The sequence below is a fragment of the Chiloscyllium plagiosum genome, chromosome 14, assembly GCF_004010195.1.
Source record: "Chiloscyllium plagiosum isolate BGI_BamShark_2017 chromosome 14, ASM401019v2, whole genome shotgun sequence".
In the NCBI taxonomy this organism is placed as follows: domain Eukaryota; kingdom Metazoa; phylum Chordata; class Chondrichthyes; order Orectolobiformes; family Hemiscylliidae; genus Chiloscyllium; species Chiloscyllium plagiosum.
This window is the reverse complement of record NC_057723.1, coordinates 40512266-40534659: the sequence shown is the minus strand read 5'-3', so window position 1 is coordinate 40534659 and position 22394 is coordinate 40512266. Positions and strand designations below refer to the sequence as shown.

General features: G+C 41.1%; 1 protein-coding gene across 2 annotated transcripts in view; it reads left to right on the top strand.

Moving 5' to 3' along the window:
* The window catches only part of psd2 (pleckstrin and Sec7 domain containing 2), a 191303-nt gene that overhangs the window by 27404 nt on the left and 141505 nt on the right, over positions 1-22394 (top strand). The window contains exon 1 of one of the 2 annotated variants that reach the window (XM_043703660.1): positions 20966-20989. The exons of the other annotated variant lie outside the window; for it this stretch is intronic. The gene's annotated coding sequence lies outside the window, so the exon portion shown is untranslated. Of the gene's footprint in view, positions 1-20965; positions 20990-22394 lie in introns of those variants that run through there. 2 annotated transcript variants of the gene reach the window in all.

Here is a 22394-nt window from a genome sequence, read left to right as displayed (position 1 = left end):
AAATTAAGGGGGGGTAGGTATAGGACAGATGTTAGGGGTAGGTTCTTTACTCAGCGAGTCGTGAGTTCATGGAATGCCCTGCCAGTAGCAGTGGTGGACTCTCCCTCATTATGGGCATTTAAGCGGGCATTGGATAGGCATATGGAGGATAGTGGGCTAGTGTAGGTTAGGTGGGCTTGGATCGGCACAACATCGAGGGCCGAAGGACCTGTACTGCACTGTATTCTTCTATGTTCTATGTCCTATAGAGGAATACAGACCATTTGGAGGCAGTGCGATTAGTTTAGAATGGCTTCATGGTCAGCGCAGACATGGTAGGCTGAAGCTGTTCTATGAGCTCGAATAGATTTGCCAACAGTTTCTGCTCAATTGTCATGATCAGTACAAAGAACTGTGGAAGTTAAGCAAAGCTTGGAATCAACCCAACTTGATTTTTCTCCTAATCTAAAAAAAATGCCACAGAACTGGCAGCTCTCCCAGGATGAATTAATCACCTTTGGGAGTTTCCACTAAATGAGCTTATTTACAGATCTTTAAGGACGTTCCAAAATTTTAGTTGGATCTTCAGGGCACAAAGGCACTAAGCAGTTTATTTGAATAGTTTTTGTATGCAACTTAAACAGAAAATCCTAAGGAACTCACTACAGTGCTTCAAACTAACTAGAATATTGTTTTCCATATTTTTATAATAAAACTGGTATACCAATGGGTAGTTTATTGAAACAGAGATTAAAATATTTACTCACTTTTTCAGGTGTTTTAATCAAACTTTACCAGGTTGCAATTTTTGAATCGCTGAAGGTTTTTAAATTTTGTTTTGTCTTCAAGTAAACTAGCAGATATATAAATTACATCATATAAACAGCTTTGTACCATGAGAAATGAAAACTTATAAAACATTGCACTTCCTTTGTTGCTGGTTATTTGGAGTTATTTCTCACAATAAATTTATGTTAATGAATGTATAACAGACCTTTCAAAATCTGTGAATTTCTGCAATTCACTGCATGTCAGTTAAGCTCGCTGGTCTTAGTAGGCACTGGTATTATAAATGATGATACCACCTTTAGCAAGAAGATAATTGGTGGCCACAGTTATGTTTTGGAGGTGACATTCCTGAATATGCCAGCAGCTCTTCAGCCCCAATACTAGTCTTTCCCTGGACCTTTCACCCAGCTAACCCTCTCAACTTGCTCCTTCTCGCTGCTCCCTTCACAAACTCATTGGACTCTCCGAGTGAATCTGACAACAGCAGTGCTCGCATCCCCCTCCAAAATATGCATTTAATCAGAACAGATGGATGATTACATCAACATCATGGCCTGGCTGGACAGATGATTGAAGAATGATAAATTTTCCTTTCTAAGGAAACCTCTCCAGCTGTCTATACACTGCATCATTTTCCCTGCTCAAACCATCATGGAGTAACCCTTTCCTCTGCCTCACACCTATGCCTACCTCCTTCAGAGTTTGACAATTTCCTTCCCTTTGACTGTTTTACCTTGTCACAACCCTCACACCTCTCATTAATAAAAAAGCATCCAAGTATCACACCAAGTTCCGTTGAGTGTTTTTACTCTGCTTTCCTTACTTAACATTTGTACGATGTAATTTCTCATTACTGGTGACTTCAACTTTCATTTCATATCTTCTTGTTCTCTGTCCTCTGAGTGCTTTGCTCTCTTTTTCTGATTAAATATTTTCTTCTTGGCCACTCCCTTGATCTCACTATCTCATTTCCCTCGTTGTTCCCCTGAATCTCTCTTTCCTTCAATCCCTTAAGTCTCTGCCTTGCCTCTTCATTTGTTGGACAGCTGTTGTAGATCAGATTATTGCCAATCCCACAGAATTCAGTCCCTGTTCTGGCAGGGGTGGATTGAGTACCTTATTACCCTACCTGTGGTGATGATTGTGGTGCTGTGGGTGGGACCTGCTTTCGGCCAGAGAACTCAAGAAGATGCGGAGGAATCCTGTCTTGCTTTGAGTTTAGAAGATTTCACAAGTTAAATTGATGCATACTGCAGGACAAACTGAACTAAATGGGTTTTAAGTATGTATTTGGTCCATATGTTTTGTTGAGCTATGGTACTATTCACTGATGAGGTTGGTCTTTAAAAATAATGAATGTTAAATGTTGAGGTCAGTCTTCATATAATATTTGTAATGGTTATCATATTACTTGACATTACAGCATTTATTGTGCTGTATTAATTCTAATTGTTAAGCCTTTTACGCACTCATAAATATGGATATTTATTAAAAGGATCAGTAATTGGTTATGTACTTCAGATATACTGAGAAAATAGTCAGCAGATCATGTGTTCTCTGTGGTATCATAAATCTTCTTTATGGTTATTTCATTTTGTTTATGGTGTAGCATGATAGCTCTATTTGAATTGTGAGCTCACAGCTCATTAAACGCAACGAACAGAATGGATATAAATTTGTCTTTAAAAACTTATGCTAGAAATGAAGATCTCATTATTTATGGGAAACAAAAGGGGGAATGATGTAATTTATATTTTGCACAGGTTATTAGAATAAGGTGGCTCTAAAATACAACTCTAGAGCACACATTTGATGTGCCCATATCAGACACTGCTTTGGTGAAGATAATTGGCGTTGCAGGAAGGTGGTGGTGCAGAGGCCCAGGCTAATGCGTTGCAGACATCGGACCTCAGCCATTGGTGAAATTTAAATTCAGTGAACAAATCTGGAATTAAACGGTGAATATTCTTCTGTTGAAAGATTTAAACAGATTTCAAACTATTCTCTTAACTTTGCAGTCAGCCTGTCACCTCCTTGCTGTCTCCCAGTCTACACCCACTTCACAGTTACATCCTCTGTTGTTGTAATCTCCTTTACACCTCTCATCCTTTTGAATCCTCTCCTCCCTGTCCCCAAACTCCTTGCACTTGCCTTGTCCCTCTTGGCAAATCTCTCCCTTGCTCTACCAGCTTAGCCTACTGCAACCCAAACTTGGCAAAAGGCTTGGGTTTCTTCTTCCCTGACAAAAGGACCCCTGGCAACTTGCTCACGATTGTCATTTATTGTGCCAATCATTCATTCTCCTCCAATCACAGGCTGCTTCTGTCTTTTGTATCATTAGTGAGCTAATCTTCAGTCCTGCATCAGAGAACCCTGGAGCATAATCTGTTTGCTGATACTCATGTTCATGTCCCTTGAAGAGCAAACATTCTCTGTCCCCAGCCACTTTTAGCCTCTGCTGCAACTGGAATGCACCTCCCCTCTGAGGTGCAGACTGGCCTGAGATGAACATGCATACCTTGCTGGGATATGTAATGATTCTACCAAAGCTCTAGGGTTTACCCTACCACCATCTAAATACAAATTAGCTGAACTTGGTGTGGTGCCCAAATCTCAATGTGTGGATTAATTGTGCTTCATGATCCTTGAGCCTGTTTTGGGCCTTATTCATACTTGCCCATTATCTTTTATCAAGAGTGATAATTAAGGTAGAAATTATGACATCATTTGAAAGAAAAGTAGAGATGTTTAAAATTGAAGACTATTTGAGAGTTTGGAGAAACGACAGGAGGTAAAATAAGAGTGGATTGCTACAGCTGCAGAACTAGCCCCGGGACAAATATGGAGAAAATAGTGACCTTCTGGGTGGTAATATTTATGGTCCAAATGCCCCAAGGGTGAAGCTCCAGCAGTGGGTGCCATTCCATTTTCGCAGTAAGTGACTGGCAAGAATAGAATGGGTACAACACACAAGGCTGCCATTTGCCCCATTGTTCTGTGCCAGCTCTCCGCAAGAACACTTTACTTGCACTCCTATCCGTGGACCTGCACTTATTTTATTTTTAGACAATTGTGTAAATTCTTTTGAAAGCAACCATACGCTCCGATGATGCATTACAGATCCTAGCCATTTCTTGGATAAAAATGTTATTCCTCGTGTAACTGTTACTTCTTTTGGCTGTGCCCTCTGGTTTTGAGTCTTCTGCCAAAGGGAATAGTTTCTCCCCAACAACTGTCCAGGCCCCTTATGAACATCACTGTCAAATCTTCCATTTTATAATCTTCTCCTCTCCAAGAAGATCTGCCCTAATCCTTCTAGTTGATCTGCATAACTGAAATCCCTTCTGAATTGTTGATCTGTGGTTGATCTGGACAGGAAAACAGTGAGAGGGCTAAAACCAGTGGGAGGTCCTGTGCTGTCAAGTCGTCACGCCCATGGAGGTACTGAAGTTAACAGACCTGAGAGGCTATTCAATAGCTGACGGCAAAAATGGTTAATCACAAGAGGGTTAGTGAACCCAGGGTACCACAGACATATCTCTGTGATCATTGTTGGGCACGTGGGGTTCTCAACAAACATGGTTAGGGGGAAGAAATAGGAAGTCACCCCTACATGTCTATCGCCTCTCATGGAAGTCAGGGTTCAGCTGAGGCATGAACACTTCAAGACACTGGGGTCACCTGGCCACTTATGAGGAAGAGGAGGGATTTTCAGTGGATGCTGCTTCACATCTTCCCCCACCTTGTCCATTTGCACAGATAATCTCATATTGGTGGGTCTGTGCTCACAATTAAATTTTGGGGCACAAGTACATGGTTCAAAATTGCATTGATGAAATATCTGATTGGCTGACCGATGTTGCTAGAGGTCAGACCAATATTAAGCACCGCATTGATTTTGTGGCTTTGGAGTTAGCAGGAACATCACATTTAGTGTACATGTCCATGTGTGGATAATAATTACTGCATCCAGACCTTGACAGCTGCACTGTCTCTGATGGGTGATCTTGACTTCCTTCACTAAAGTACATGACTGTCATGTAGAGCAAGATCTATCAGACCATTCAGTGGGTGCCGGAGATGAGTGCAGGCCTGCTTACTAATGACTTGTCCATAAGCTTGATAGAGCATTGGCAACGGAAAAGAGACAAGTCACCTGGATTCTCAACCAGATCCTAATCCTTCTCCTTTCCAGACTGAGATACAACTGTGTCACACAAAAGAGGAGGAATGGCAGCCTCCTGCTTCTGGGTGCTCCTTTTGAATGTTTCTGATTTGGATAGTGGGTCCTCAATCTCTTGCCAAGTGTCATCATGACCTCAGAAAACTGTTATGATAGTGGAGAACCCTGTATCTGTGGAATGTAATGGAACAGTTTTTGTTGGTGCAGTTCACTTACTGCTCTGTGGTATCCTTGACCAGCATGTGTGTAGTCAATGATACTTTGCACCATGGAAACTCCAGTAATGACCCTGAAGCTGATGAATTTTCTGCCTGACTATCTGGATCATTCTGGCAACTTGCACAGTCTTTGGCATTTTTGACATGACACGTGATTGTCGTTTACATAAACAATTTGGATGCGATTTTGGGAGGCATGGTTACTAAGTTTGCACGTGACACCAAAATTAGGGCTGTAGTTGACGATGAAGAAGGTTAACCAGGATTACAAAGAGATCTGATCAATTGGATCAATTGGCTGAGGATGGAGATTAATTTGGATAAATGTGAGGTATTACATTTTGGTAAAACAAACTTAAATAATTAATGGTAGGGCCCCGGATAGTGTTGTAGAACAGAGAGACCTAGGGGTGCAGGTACATAATTCTTTAAAATTTGCATCACAATGCAGGCGTTGGGATGTCATGTTGAAGTTGTTCAGGACATGAAGGTGAGGCCTCTCCTGGAGTATTGTGTGCAGTTCTGGTCACCCTGCTATAGGAAGGACATTATTAAATTGGAGAGACTTCAAAAAGATTTACCAGGATGTAGCTGGGAATGAAGGGATGATTATAAAAATAGGCTGGGTAGGCCGAGACTTTTTTAACTGGAGCATAGGAGGTTGAAGAGTGACCTTATAGAGGTCTATAAAATCATAAAGGCATAGATAATGTGAATAGCAAGGGTCTTTTTCTGAGGACGGGGAATTCAAAACAAGGGGCTTACTTTTAATTTGAGAGGAGAAAGTTTTAAATAGGACATGGATGAGGTTTGTGTGTGGAATGAGCTGCCAGAGGAAGTGATGGATGCAGGTACAATTACAACATTTAAAAGAGATTTGGCTAAGTACGTGAGTAGAAACGGTTTCAAGGAATATGAACCAGACATAGACAAGTGGGACGAGTATAGTTTGGGAACATGGTTGATGTGGACTAGTTGGACCAAAGGGTCTGTTTCCATGCTGTATAACTCTATGACTCTATCAATTCCTTCCTTGATGCAACGATGAAGACATCCAAGATTGCCTCGCTTGTTTTTTGGGTACTTCAAAAACTACAGGCTATGACAGCATTCTGGAAATAGTGCTGAAGACTTGCACTCCAGAACCTGCCGCTCCCCTAGCCAAGCTGTTCCAGTACAATTAAAACACTGAACCTCCCTGATAATTTGGAAAATTACCCTCATAAAAAGCAGGACAAATCCAACCTGGCCAATTACCACCTCCTCAGTCTACTGTAAAGTGATGGAAGGTGTCATCAACAGTGCTATCAAGCAGCACCTGATGAGCAATAACCTGCTCACTGGCACCCAGTTTGGGTTCTTCCAGCACCTCCCAGCCCCTGACCTCATTACAGTGTTGGTTCAAACATGGACTAAAGCGCTGAATTCGGGAGATGAGGTGAGAGTGACAGCCCTGGACATCAACTCTGCGTTTGACCAAGTATGGCATCAAGCAGCCCTAGCAAAATTGGAATCAATAGGTATCAAGGAACAAACTCCTCAGTAGTTGGATTCGTACCAGCACATAGGAAGATGGTCTTTGTTGTTGGAAGTCAGTCACCTCAGCTCTAGGACATCTCTGCCATCTTAAGGTGCTTCATCAATGATCTTCACTCCATTATAAGGTTAGAACTAGGATGTTTGCTGATGATTGCACAATGTTCAACATCATTCATGACTCTTCAGATACTGAAGCAGTCAATGTTCAAATACGCAAGATCTGGACAAATTTGAGGCTTCAGCTGACAAGTAGCACATAATATTCATGCCCCACAAATACCAGGCTATGACCATCACAAATACAAGACAATCTAATTACCGCCCCTTGACATTTAATGATGTTACCATCTCCAAATCCCCCATTATCAACATCCTGGGGAGTTACCATTGACCAGAAACTCAATTGGAATCACTATATAGATAAAGTGGTTACAGGAGCAGGTCAGAGGCTTGGAATACTGCAGCAAGTAACTCACCTCCTGACTCCCCAAAGCCTGTCCATAGTCTGTAAGACACAAGTCAGGTAATGCTCCCCCCCTTGCTGGATAGATGCAACTCCAACAACACTGAAAAAGCCTGGCATTATTCAGGATAAAGCAGCCCACTTTTTGGCATCACGTTCACAAGCATCCATTCTTTTCACCACCGATGCTCAGTAGCAGCTGTGTACTATTCACAGGATGCTCTTCAGAAATTCACCAAAGATCCTATGACAGCACCTTCCAAATTCATGACCACTTCCATTTAGAAGGACAAGGGCAGCAGGTACATGGGGCCACCACTATCAAGTTCCCCTCCAAGCCACTCACCATTCTGATTTTGAAATACATAGCAGTTCATTCACTGTCGCTGAGTCAGAATGCTGGAATTCCCTCCCTATATGCATTGTGGGTCAGCCCATAGCAGGTCGACTGCAGCAGTTCAAGAAGGCAGCTCACACCCACTTTCTCAAGGGCAACGAGGGCGGTCAATAAATGCTGGCCAGCGAATGATGTCCATGTCCCACGAATGAATTTTAAGAACTGCACACTTCGAGGTAGTTGAGTGGGACACTCTGTCAGATCGGTTGACCTGCACAGATGTGATTTTTGGTATCCCCCTATGTTCCCTTCTGTGATGCACTCAGATGAGGCTGGGCCTCTTGTCCATTGTGAAAATGGTTGGCCTGGACCTTCATACTACCGCATTACCCTCCTGTGGGGATCAATGGATATGGTTAATGGAAAGTGAGCCCTCTCTGATTTTTAGGCCACTCGCTTTGAGCAGCATCCTCCACAGCATCATACTGAGTCTATTAGGGAACACTTCTGCCCGGCTTCCTTGTCACCTTGTTTCACCAGGTGGAGCTTTGAAGCCCCGTGGTGTATGGTTGCCTTTGGTAAAATGAAAAATACAAAGAAACTGGAACAGAACAGCACAGGAACAGACCCTTCAGCTCACCAAGACCATGCCAACACATGGTGCTTTCTAAACTGCAAATCTTTTGCTTCTACACAGTCAGTATCCCTCTATTCACTGCCTATTCATGTTTCTGTCAAGATGCATCTTAAATGTTACTATTGTATCTGCCTCCACCAGCTCCTGTCAATGCATTCCAGACACTTGTCACCTTCTGCATAAAAGTTTTGACTCTCACATTTTCTTTAAATTTTCCCTCTTTTACCTTAAACTTACATTACACTTGGACCCCTTGAAAAAAAGATTCTGACTATCTAGTCTATCCATCCCTTTCATAATTTTATAAATTTCTACCATGTCGTCCCTCATCCTTCGATGTTCAAGTTAAACCAAATCAAGTTTGTCCAGTGTCTCCTCTCATCTAAAACCCTCCAAATCCAGCAACATCCTGGTAAATTGTTGCTGAACCCTCTCCAAAGTCTCCAGATGCTTCTGGTAGGCTGCAACCAGAACTGTACACAATATTCCAAATGTGGTATCACTAAAGTTCTATGTAGCCGTAATATGACTTGCCAATTTTTATACTCTATATCTCGATTGATGAAGGCAAACATGATAGAGAGAAAGGAAAGGAAGGTGGTGTAGCATTGCTGATTAAGAAAAGGGTTCACACAGTAGTAAGGGAGGACACTAGCCTGGATGATGTGAAATCTGTGTGGGTGGAGCTGCGGAACACCGAATGCGAAAAGACATTTAGTTGGAGTGGTGTACAGACCACCAAACAGTTGTTGTGCGATTGGGGTTTATATCAAACAGGAAGTTAGAAATCCATGCAGTAAAGCTACAGCAGTTATTATGGGTTACTTCAATCTACAAATTGATTAGAGTAACCAAACTGGTAGCATTGTGATGGAGGAGAATTTCCTTGAATGTATGAGGAATGGTTTCCTTGATCAAAATGTTGAGGAAACATCCTGGACTGCAAAGGAACAGAGAGATCTTGAGGGGCTTGTCCACAGACTCCTCAAGGTGATAGGACAGGTTAATACGGTAGTTAAGAAAGCATATGGGATGTTTGCATTTATCAGTCGTGTAGATTGTAAGAGTGTAGAGACATGTTGGAGCATTAGTTAGGTTACTGCTGCAGCACTGTGTGCAGCTCTGGTCTCTGCACTGTCGGAAGGATGTGATTGCACTGGAGAGGTTACAGAGGAGATTCACTTTGCTGTGAAGAGAGGGTTGGATTAACCTAAGTTGTTTTCTTTGGAGCAGAGAAGTCTTGGGGGACACGATAGAGGATTGTGAGGGGCATGCACAGGATGAATAGAAAACAGCTGTTCCCCTTAATTGAAGGGTCAAGAACAAGGAGGCACACCTTTAAGGTTCAAGGCAGGAGATTTAGAGGGAAGTTGAGAAAAGAAAATTTCATCCAGAGGGAGATAGGATCTGGAATGCGCTGTTTGGGAGGGTAGTTGAGGTGGGTGCCTTCACAACCTTTAAAAAATACTTAGATGAGCAATTGAAATGTCATAACATTCAAGGCAATGGGGCAAGTGTTGGAAAATAGGACTAGTATAGATTTAACATTGTTTTGGTGTTACAGACCTGATGGGCTGCAGGGCCTCTTCTGTACTGTATGATTGTATGAAATTGTTGAAGACTTTCAAGGAAGCTGCAATAAAGTTCTTAGGACTAAAGGAATGGAATGATACAGGGACAAAGCAAGAATGGGGTACGAAGTTGGATGATCAGCCATGATCATTATTGAATGTCAGAGCAGGCTTAAAAAACTGAATAGCCTACCCTGCTCCTATTTTCTATGATTTGATGATCTCCTCCTGCAACTCCAAGTTCTTTTCTATCACTAAGCAGATGTCCCAAATCCTGGCACACCTGCCTGCACTCTTGCTCTTCACTGTGAATCCCCCTCACTATACCGTCACCCACCACCATCACAACATTATTTGTCGCATCCCACTTGGAATGGCTTGCTGCATCATGGTGCCATGGTTAATTTGCATATCCAGGAGAAAGTGAGAACTACAGATGCTGGAGATCTGAGTCGAGAGTGTGGTGCTGGAAAAGCACAGCTAGTCAGGCAGCATCCGTGGAGCAGGAGAATCGATAATTTGGGCAGAAGCTCTTCATCAGGAAATGTCCACATCCACCCTAGTGCTTCTGCTGTCATCTGAAGAGGCTGTGGGAACCAAAAACCTTTTGAACAGTTGCACAGGCTGACATTCCTGCTCGGCTGCTCTTTGGGTTTCTTTACCTGCCTCACTGACTACTGGCTGAATCTAGGGACCCTATGCTAAGTAATATGATTGCTTCCTTGTAGAAAGAGTTCAGGCAATTCCAACATCTCCCACCTCCACCAAACTCCCTGTGTGTTCAGTACAGCCTGCAGCTCATGAACTCTGAGTTGAAGCTGATTGAATATCAAATACTTACTGCAGACGTGTTTGTCCTGGATCACCATGGTATCCAGGAGTTTCAATTCTGCAGTATTGCCACATCATCAGAATCTCAATGAGATTTAATTGTATAATTATGCTATTCATTTATGCATATTGTCTTTTATATATCTTACGGACAACCATCAACTTATGTGCTGTGTAAAAAATTAGGAATAGAAAAGACCTTATCAGAGACTCACTAAACAGCTAGATCCTTTTTGTGTAGATAAACAGGAACCATTTCCAATCAGCTCTGATGAATCCAGTTTTGTCTCTGACTGACTGCCTGCCTGCCTTAGGGTCCTCACCTCACCTATTGTTCATGTTGAAACTAGAACACTGGAAATGCCTGATTAAACAATTAAATACTGTTCTTCCAGCTTCAATGTCGTGAACATCAATGGAATGCTGCAACATTGACATAACAAGGCTCAGGTCGTTGGCCAAATGGAGACCATCCAACCCAGACCCACCCATCCCTGTGATTCACAGGCAATTTAGCATACTGATCCACCTAACCAGCACACCTTTGGACTGTGGGAGGAAACAGGAGCACAATGAGTAAACCCCAGAGATATGGGGAGAATGTGCAAACACCCCACACAGATAGTTGTCCAAGGCTGGAATCAAACCTGGCTCCTTGGTGCTGTGAGGCAGCAGGGTTAACCATTTGAGTCACTGAGCTACCTGGGATAAATTAAACTGGTGAATCATCGCCCTAATTGTCTATTGTCAGTAAAGTAATGGAAGGGATCATCAACAGAATAGAATAGAATATCCTTTAGAATAGAATACTCTTTACTGTTGTGTGTAGTCCAGTACAGGAGTACAGTGAAAAGTTTTACAATATCACTTTTTATGGCGTCATCTTAGGTAGGTATCTTGGAATAAACCTCAGATAAAAGAGAGGAATAAAAGAAGTAGTTGCATTACTTTACAGTGTTTAAAGAATAAATTAGAAATAAGACATAGTTAAAGGATTGACACTACACTCAAAGAAATTCCAAATAAACATCACGTTGAGCATCTCAGCGCAGGGGCTTCCAACATTATCTGACCGCCCGCGCCAGACCTCAGTCCAACCTCAGATTCTCAGACGCTCCAAAGTAAGTTCCAGGACTGCTTCCCCTGTGCCAGCCTCCACCCGGGACTGCTTCCCCTGTGCCAGCCTCCACCCGGGACTGCTTCCCCTGTGCCAGCCTCCACTCGGGACTGCTTCTCATGTCGGCTGCAGCTCCGGGACTGCTTCCCATGTCGGCTGCTGCTCTAGGATTCCCCCCGAGGCTCGCCAGCTTCTCCTTTCCCCTAAAGCAGAAAGGCAAAGTAAATAAGAGAGAAATTAAAGAAAAAGAACAGGCAAAGTAGCTCTGGCTGGAGCATCTTGCCGGAAACTGTGCTACAAATGGCATTACACAGTAATAACTTGCTCACTTTAGGTTCAACCAGGGTCACGTGGCTCCCGATCTCATTCTAGCCTTAGTCAAAAGGAATTCACGAGTTGAGGTGTGTGTGACTGACCTTGACATCAAGGCAACATTTGCCTGAGTGTAATATCAAGGAGACCTCGTAAAACTGAAGTCACTAGGAATCAAGAGGAAAACGCTGTGTTGATTCTCCATTGGAAAACAGTCCATCCTAGGGTCTCACTGCAGGAACTCCTCAGGGTCTCACTGCAGGAGCTCTTCAGGGTATCACTGCAGGAACTCCTCAGGGTAATGTCCTCAGGCCAGGCATCTTCAGCTGTTTTGTGAATGGCCAGTCTTCTATCATAAGGTTGGAAGTGGGAATGTTTCTATTGATCACTTATATTTCTGTACAATTTATGACTAATGAGATGCTGAAGCAGCCCATCTCGAGTACAGCCAGATTTAAATAGCATCCGGCTCGGGATGATAAATAACAAGTAATATCTGAGCCAAGCAATAACTATATTTTCCCTCACTATTTGAAGGCATTACCATTGCTGAATATGTTCAAGAGGGAACAACAGGAATGTTCTTGGCAATGATTGGAGAGATCAGGATGACTTACTGCTGTATCTCATGTTTGAAGTTAGATGTCACAGTCACCTCTCGGGGTTTTCACTGTTTGAGCTACTGTAGTGGGGAGAACGTTGTTAAATACTTGCTTCAAATAAGCAATAGGAAGAACAAGTCCAGCCCTCTAAAGTAATATTGAAGTTGTAGTTATAATAAGCTGATTGTGTTGTATTGAAGTGTGTGTGGTTTCCTAATGTAGTGAGAAATATCAATAAGAATGAAGCAATTCAAAGACTTGCTTCCCAACTCTGCAAACATCTGTACAGGAAATACACCTGTGTCATGTCCTTGATCAAAGATTTGGAATGGGAATCAGTACATAAAGGAGGGAGGAAATAGACTCTCCCTGTTCTGTAAAATATAGAATGGACTGATAGAGACTGACAGTCCTGCTCCTTGGATGCTGCCTGACCTGCTGTACTTTTCTAGCACCACTCTAATCTTGATTTTGATCTCCAGCATCTGCAGTCCTCACTTTCGCCCTGAACAGCAAGTACCTGCTGCCCTCTGGCAATGATAAAACACAAGGTAGCTATCCACACAACCACCCATTCATTTTAAAAACATGAAGAATCTTTCACCCCAAGGACAATTTCACTTTGGAGTAAGCTGCCAAATGAAAATCAAGCCACAACATTTGAAATCTTGAATACTGACCTTTAGATTATTTCCATTGAAACATTTTCAGTGTCAGGATTGCCATCTCAGCAGTTTAATCTTGATTTATCTCGCACTACGCATTTAAACATTGATGCAATACGGATGTAAATCTCTGACACCAACACAACTGAAGCTGAAGTGAGGGATTATTTCAAGACGGCCCTGCTGGGGGGAGTTGGGAGGATATCAAGAATATGACTGCACCTTGCTCCCAACCTTCACATCTAAAAGCAAGCTATTTTCATGATGGTAGCATTTATGAAGTAAGGTAGTTCGTTTATCTGATATAGCATAAGATCAGGTGATCTGGGACAAATAAACCCAAGTAGGTAAAGCACATGAAGTTCCTTAACCCTTTGACACTGGAATGGCATAATAGAGAGAGGATCTCGAAATGATGACGAAACTGCGAGGAAGGCATCAATATCTTTCTGGAAGTCTAGCTGCTTAGTTATTGATTGAAATACTTGAAGTGTGTACACCCAAATTTAAATGCTGCTGCTTAAAGGTTCTTACTACCATCTTGGAGTTGTACAGTTTTGAAATAAATCATCTTATGATGCCACCCAGAAAATAGCAGGCAGTGCAATGATGGGTAAGAATGAAACATTTTTTAGATAATATCACAGGTTTTAATTTTTATGCACTAATTTCTTTCTGATTATTCTTCAGTCTTATGTGGGCCATAGGCAGCTGGTAAGTACCTGGCATTCAATTTTTAAAGCTCTAGAAACATTTGTATTTACTTTTACCCCTCATTGGTTTCTACTATAATTGTGCATGTCAATGTTGGCAATTTTGCCATTTTCTCTGTAAATTACATAATATTAAGAGTATTAGCCAGTAAGTGAATCATTAATGAGCATTAGTGTAGTGCAGCTTCACTTGAGTGCAGATTCCACCGGAGTGCAAGGTAATTTGGTAAATGCAAGAATTTAATGAGCAAGGGGTGAGATGCATTGCTTGATATATAGAAATAAATTTAAACAAATAGGGTTATGACTCTGGACTAAGTTATGATAAAGTCCTAAAGCATTTAAGTATTATTGCTTACATTAGAAATATTAATAGTTAATTCAGTGGTACTTAAATACTTGCATATTATTTAATAGGTTAGGCATTGTGCAAGGGCAAGTGATATATTGCAACTGCACCATATGTGATCTGCAACAACATCTGCAGTCAGCGTCTGCAGCTCAAGGAACGTTAGCTCAGGATTATCAATTGGAATCCTTATGTTCTAGATAAACATGAGGGAGAATTGAAACCCTGTGCCCCTCCCTTATTGTCCAAAGTCAGTGTGTTTTTTAAAAGAAACTTGCTTGTTACCTGAGTAACTGAGTAGTTGAATAACTATCAGCATACTTTCTTGAGTTTAACTGAAAAGAATTATTTACTCAAGTGTTTACATTGAAAATTGCTTTATCACTCATTCACCATACACACCTTAAGGAGAATATAGTTAAGTGGATAATGTACATTTACAAGCAAAGGGATAGTTTGTATATCATGTGATTAGATCATTTCCGTGCTGGTCTTTTGAAGATGGGGGTCTTGACCACTCCTGAATAGTAGCTAAGGAATTCAATCACTGAAGTTATATTCCAAAGTCATTGTAGGATATTGAATGTGATTATTGTGGAAGTAATAGGATTCAATTCATGGGGTATTGACACTAGTACTGGGGAAAATGGGAGAAGTTCCATTGCTATGGGCTCATTTAAACCCTGCTAAGACCAGTGACATGATAAATTGAATAGTTAGGCTGCAGATAGGACTTTAAAATAGATAGTAAGGTTTGGGTGAAAGAAAATTTGGGAGGTTAATGAGAAAGGGAAAGGTAGCAGTACAAGATAGGGACATGCGAAATGACAACAAGAATTGACAGGAAGGGAACTCATCAGAATGTATCAGCAAATAAAACCAGAGACCATTTTTCTCCTTTTAATATGTGCATTTGAATTGGGAAAATGTATTTACAAGGGGAGGGATCCCTTTTAAATTAAGCTTGTTGCTACCAGAGAGGAGTTACATTAAGAAGGAGAGCACATTCACCCTTCCTCACCATGGGAGCATAACGATTTGGGAAAATTCCATCTGGAATCAGAATGAATGGGAGAGCCTTGCCACAGGAGTGATTTTAACATCACCACTATACCACAGATTTGCACCAAATCATTAATTTAAAGGAAAAGAAAGAAACAGTGGTCCTCACGCTGAAACTTATGGAAGACCACTACCTGTAACCTGAAAAGTAACCATTTATTAGCACTCTCTACGTTTTGTCCTTAAGTCCATTTCTTATCCATTTGAACATTGATTCTTCTACTCAAAGAGCCTCAATTTGTTAACTATCCTTTTAAATGGTACTTTGTTAAATGCTTCATTATGTCCCATTGTGTTCTCTTCTTCAATCGTCTCTGTTACTACATAAAAAGATTCACATTGATTAGTCAAGCACGGCCTGCCTTTTACCAAACAGTGTTGGCTTCTCTTAACTAACAGAAAGCTTTCCAAGTGCTTGTTGAGTCCTTCCCTGATTACTATTTCTAAAATCTTATCCACCACAGATATTGAGCCACCTGGCCTGTAGTTTCTAGGGCAATCGTGACATCCTTCCTTAAAAATGGTTTGACGTTTGCCACTATATAATTCTCTGGCACCTCCCCATATTTATGGAAGATTGAAAGATTATGGTAATCCTTTATGCTATCACCATCTCCATGTTCTTCAGCAAATTGGAATGCAAGCCAATAAGTCCCAATGACTTGTATGCTCTTCAGCAAAGGCAACCTTTTCATCAATGCCTCCCGCTCAAGACCATAAGATGTAAGAGCAGAGGTAAACCATTCAGCCAATTCTGCTCCTTTCTCTGATTTCTAGGCCTAGTTTCAGAATTCCCTTGGCCATCCTCTGAAACCAATTCCTTAATTTCTGCTGATAGATGACACTAGGATGACACACAGCATAACTTCATAATAGTTATTCATTGGCTGAAGGGACATTGGTTGGGCCACTTTTGGAATATCGTGTGCAATTCTAGTTTTCCTCCTTTAGGAGGGATGTTGTGAAACTTGAAAGGGTTCAGAAAAGATTTACAAGGATGTTGCCAGGGTTGGAGGGTTTGAGCTATAGGGAGAGGCTTAATAGGCTTGGACTATTTTCCCTGGAGCGTCAGAGGCAGAGAGAGGTGACCTTGTAGAGTTTTATAAAATCATGAGGGGCATGGATACGGTAAATAGACAAGGCCTTTTCCCTGGTTTGGGGGAGTCCAGAACTAGAGGGCATACGTTTAGGGTGAGAGGGGAAAGATTTAAAAGGGACCTAAGGGGAAATTTTTTCATGCAAAAGGTTGTGCATGTATACAATGAGCTGCCGGAGGAAGTGGTGGAAGCTGGTACAATTGCAACATTTAAAAGTTATCTGGATGGGTACATGAATAGGAAGGATTTAGAGGAATATGCGCCAAGTACTGGCAAATGGGACTAGATTAGGTTAGGATATCTGGTCACAGCATGGATGAGTTGGATCGAAGGGTCTGTTTCCGTGCTGTACATCTCTATGACTCTTTGATTCTATGACCCCACAGTTCTGGGACTTTTGCCCCTCTTTTTAACAGAATCTGGCCATTGCCTTTGATCAACATCCTCCATACCATCACACAGAGTCTACTGGGGCTTTGTGAAGGAGCAACACTTCTGCCCTGCACTTTGTTTCACCAGGTGACACTCTGAAGCTCTGGGGTTTCTGGGTGTCATTGATAAATTGAGAAATACAAAGAACAAGGAACAGTACAGCACAGGACCAGGCCGTTTGCTCACCAAGTCCATGCCAACACATAATGCCTTTCTAAACTAAAAATCCATTGCTCTATAGAGTTCATATCCCCCTATTCCTGCCTATTCATGTGTCTGTCATGATGCCTCTTAAACATTGCTATTGTATCTGCCTCCACCACCTCCCCTGGCAGTGCAATCCAGACACTTTACACCCTCTATGTAATACAGTTGCCACTCATATCTCCTCTAAACCTACCCCCTTTTACCTTAAACCTATGTCCCCTAGTGATTGACATTTCTACTCTGGGAAAAAGATCTGATTATCCATTCTATCCATCCCTCTCATAATTTTATAAAGGTCTGTAAGGTCTCTCCTCATCCTTTGACGTTCAAGTGAAAATAAACTAAGTTTGTCCAATCTCTCCTTATAGCTAATACCCTCCGAACTAGGCAACATCCTGGTAAAATCTTTCTGTACCCTCTCCAAAGCCTGCACATCCGTCTGGTAGTGTGGTGACCAGAACTGTATATAATACTCCAAATGTTGACTTGCCAATTTTTATACTCGATTTGCAGACTGACAAATGCAAGCCTTGTCGACTACCTTATCCATTTATGTTGCCACTTCCAGGGAACTGTGGATCTGTACACCTAGATCCCTCTGTATGATAATGCTTTGTAGAGCTCTGCCAATTACTGTATAAATTCTTATCTTCTCCATCTTTCTATTTTTGCAGATGCTAACAAGTGACACTGGAAGTAACCCAGAGATTAATACCTTTGAGATACTACTTTTTATCTTCATACCTACCTCATGAAAATCTGACCATAGAACTTCAATATCTACCCATTTTGTGTGATTGGTATCATGACTTCTCGCTCGCACACTTCCTCCTGCAGAGTGTTTTGTGCTTTCTCCTTGATGTCCTTTACCTTAGCATCAGGCAGGCAACCAGATTCATTATGCTGGTTGCAGATATGCCTGTCTGACTCCCCAGTTGCAGTCTCTTATAATAATTGATTATAATAATAATTATTATAAATGCAAAATAGATATTTTGCATTTCTCTCCTGTGCAATCCTTTGCCTATTATGTTACAACTTAGATTGCATTTCTCTAAGTGTCATTTTGACTCCCAGCTGTCTTCAATATCCAGTAACTATTTCAGAGTGGCACCCACCGGAAGATTACTATTTTCTTGCCTTTCCTTCCTTTTCTTGAAACCATCCATTTTTGTATTGTGAACTCTTACTGTCAATCAAGTGAACACCTCCTGATAGGTCTGGTTTATAAATCACTCAACTGCCCTGATGTTCAGCAGTGACTCCATCTGCTCCTCAAGTTTGAAAATTCTGTGCTCAAACTGAAGCAACGAGAGGCATTTCCTTCACACGTGGTCTCTTGATAAATGTGAAATGTCCTGAAATTCTCAAATGGTGCAGGCATTGCAAGGAACAGGTCTCAGCTGCCTAACAATGACCAAAACAAAAATCCGATACTTCTTAAAAATCTAGAAAAGATCTTGTTAAACCTCTTCAATGCATATGCTGTTAGTAATTAACCTACTGTTATGCTTACCTCAATTGAAAGTTTTAATTTCCCAGTTCCTAATTTGAATGAATAACCTAGTTCAGAAAAAGAAACAGAGAAAAATATTCACCAACCAATCACTTCCCTGCTTTCCTGCCACACAACCCAATGATTTTGTTTCGAACTATAGTTGGATGGCACTAAATCTGTTCGTGCGCACAGCTTTTTTTTCATCCTCCCAATATCCTCGCTGTGCTCTTAGTCTGCTCTCTTGTTACTCTTATATCATCCTGCATGTCTCATTGTGCTCTTCATCTCAGTGCTGCTGCTGCTGCTGCCTTTACTTATCTACATGTAGTCTCACTGTAATTTCAGCAATTGTGCAAAAATTTGATTACCTTCGCTAAGGACAGATCTACTTGCATTGGACGTAATACAGAGAATGTTTTCTAGGTTGACCTTTGCTGAAAGGGTTTTCTTTTGAGAAAACATTCAACAGTTTGATCAATATTCATTGAAGTTTAGAAGAATGAGAGGTAGTCTTATTGAAACATAAAAGTTTATGAGGGGAATTTACAGGCTAGATGCTAAGACTAAATTTCCTCTTAGGATATCTATGGTGCATAATTGCAGAAAAAGGGGTATACGTTTAAAACTGAAATGAGGAGAAAGATCTTCCATCTGAAGATAAGGAATCTTTGCAACTCTCTAGCTCAGAGATGTACAGACTGTCTTTGAATATATGCAAGGTGAAGACAGGCAGATCTTTGAACTGTAAGATGTCAGGGCTTTTCGGGAACAGGATGGGAAATGAGGTTAAAATTAGATCAGCCATAACGGCTGTGACAGTGCAGACTTGAGTGACTGAATGGCCTACCTGTGCTTCTGTTTCTTGTTGTTTTGAATCAGTTACATTCTTCTTAATTGCCTCTCCTTTCAACCTTTTAGATTTAGTAGTGTCTTTACCTTATTTATTTCACTTCACATTTTCATGTCAAGTCATTTTTGATCAGCATTTAGTCTATACTTAATAGCCTTCTATGCCCTGGCTTGTGTTCAGTAAGCTTACTCTGAAGTAAATTTTTCAAGGTCATCATTTATCCTGAATTAACATTTTCTTGAATGCAAACTTCCAAGTGGATTTGTATAAATTGCTAATGCCTTCCTTTGAAGTTGACCTTACCATAATATACTTCAGCTTTGATTTGTCCCAGATCATGCCAAATATATGATGTAATTATTTGAGTTTTGATACGATGTGCAATAAAACTCCCAACATTACACTCTTCCAACATGTGGTTTCAGATTGAAATCAGCATGTACCATTCTAATGTTTCCGATGTAGACATCTAAGTAAGGCTGCCAATTTAGAGAAAATCTGAGCAAAGTTTTGAGGGCTTTTGGTGCGTTCTGCTTGTAGTCCCCAAAATAGATTAAGATGCTCCAGATTATTTGGAACTTTGTTCCTATCAGCCTGAAATAGATTCCACTCCCAGGTTCTAGAAGTGAAAGCTGCTGAAAATGTGTTGCTGGAAAAGCGCAGCAGGTCAGGCAGCATCCAAGGAACAGGAGAATCGACGTTTCGGGCATAAGCCCTTCGTCAGGATTCCTGAAGAAGGGCTTATGCCCGAAATGTCGATTCTCCTGTTCCTTGGATGCTGCCTGCCCTGCTGCGCTTTTCCAGCAACACATTTTCAGCTCTGATCTCCAGCATCTGCAGTCCTCACTTTCTCCTCTAGAAGTAAAAGGACAAATACCCTAGTGTAACTTTGCAATTATTCTCATTTTCTTCCCTTCCAATAATTTAGAGAGGTTATATTTAAGTTAGAAACTCTCAAGCTCTATAATTGTTTCAACTCTTGATTCAAAACAACATTGTTATCTTTTATGCTGCACGTGTGCGTATATTATGAATAAATTAATTTAATCAGTTTGCATTTATTAATATATTTGTATCGTTGAAGCTTTGATTTTGTCTTTGCTAATGAACAATATTAATGACAGCATGCTTATGTGCATTTGCGTTATTTTCTAATTTAAAAGTTTAATTACTATTACATCATTCTGCACCAGTCAGAAGAATAGATAAACAGGGGCATCTTGTACTCAACATACATTGATAGTGCTATCCTGTGAACTGGACAATGAAGGATGAGCCTTGCCATTTTTTTTTTACAGAATTCAAATTTGTTACAGACGTGTTGTTCTTAAACTAATTTCTGGAATGGTCAATGCTTAAAAGCATAACAAGTCACAGTGAATAGTGTCACAAAATGATAGGGGTGTGTGTTTGTATGTGTGAATTCCCTTACAGAAAAGTGTGATTTACATTGTCCAAGTAAGCCACCAAATAAAAAGGGAAAAGAATAAATGATGGTTGTCTGAGGGCGTATCTTCTTTGTGGCAAGATACACAATGGTGAGCACTGGAAATGCATTGTGCATTCATTTGACTGGGAAGATACAGTATGTGATTTTGAGAAAATTTCATAATAAGAGAATTGACAAGACAATTGATACATGCCTAAAATTGGAAGCAAAGTAGAATTTGTATGAATTGTTATACTGAAGCAATTTGAATTGTAACATGTTTCATTAATTAGCAATGTGTTTGGAACTGAAGTACAAAGAAGAAACCTGAGAAAAGTACATGTAGAATCACGATGAATTATATTTCTCAGAAAGGTTCGAGAATGGTCTCAACATTGTATTTTTCACCTTTTTTTTAAATGGAAGTATATGCCTTCTTATGACTAAGATGCCTGTTTCATTTTTCCAGTTTTTCTATCTGCACCTGTTGCAATAATGCAGTTTCCCACATGAGCACATTTAATGTATGTCTTCATTTCACCTCAAATGTACCTTTCCCAGATTACTCTCCCCAGTGATTGTTATGATCCTTGACCATGTAGGTTTATTTTCTCCTTCCCAACATTTCCTCTCTCTCCCAAAGCCATGATGGGGTTTTACTTGTTTTCAGTTTCAACCCCATCAAGCTCATTGTGTAATGGATTGATCTTTCTCTGCCATTTCTGCGACCTCCTGCACGATGACATCACCAAAGAAAATCTTCCCCTTTCCATCCCTTCCTGCAATTCCAATGGACCATGCCCTGTGCAGCGTCCAGTCCACTCCTTAGCCAGACTTCCATTTCCCATGGTTACTGTTTCCATGTCAATGTAAAAGATGCAACACCTGCCCTCTTACCTACTCCCTGCTCACTGACCCAGGTCCTAAGCGTTCCAGGTGAAACATGATTTAATTGTTTATTCTTTTTCTTTCAATTTAATGCATTGTACTCACTGCTCATAATGTGACCTCCTCTACACTAGAGAAACCTGACAGAGATTGGATGACTTACTTCCGTTCTTGGGCCGGCACAGTGGCTCAGTGGTTAGCACTGCTGCCTCACAACTCCAGGGATGGAGTTTGCACATTCTCTCTGTGTCTGTGTGAATTTCCTCCGGGTACTTTGGTTTCCTCTATCAATCCAAAGATGTGCAGGTTAGGTGGATTGGCCATGTTAAATTGCCCATAGTGTCTAGGGATGTGCAGACTAGGTGAGTTAGGAAAATGCAGTATTCCAGGGATTGGGTGGGTCTGCTTTGGATACTCTTTGGAGGGTTGAAATGGACTGAATGACTTACTTCCACAGTCTAGGGACTCTGTGATTTCTTGTGAAGCATCTCCATTCAGTTTGTAAGGAGAACCCAAACCTGTAATTTATTTCTGCACCATCATTTTGCTGTGACATTTCTGTCCTTATCCTCCTGCGGTATTCCAGGGAAGCTTAGAGCAAATTCACAAAACAGTCTCATCCTTCA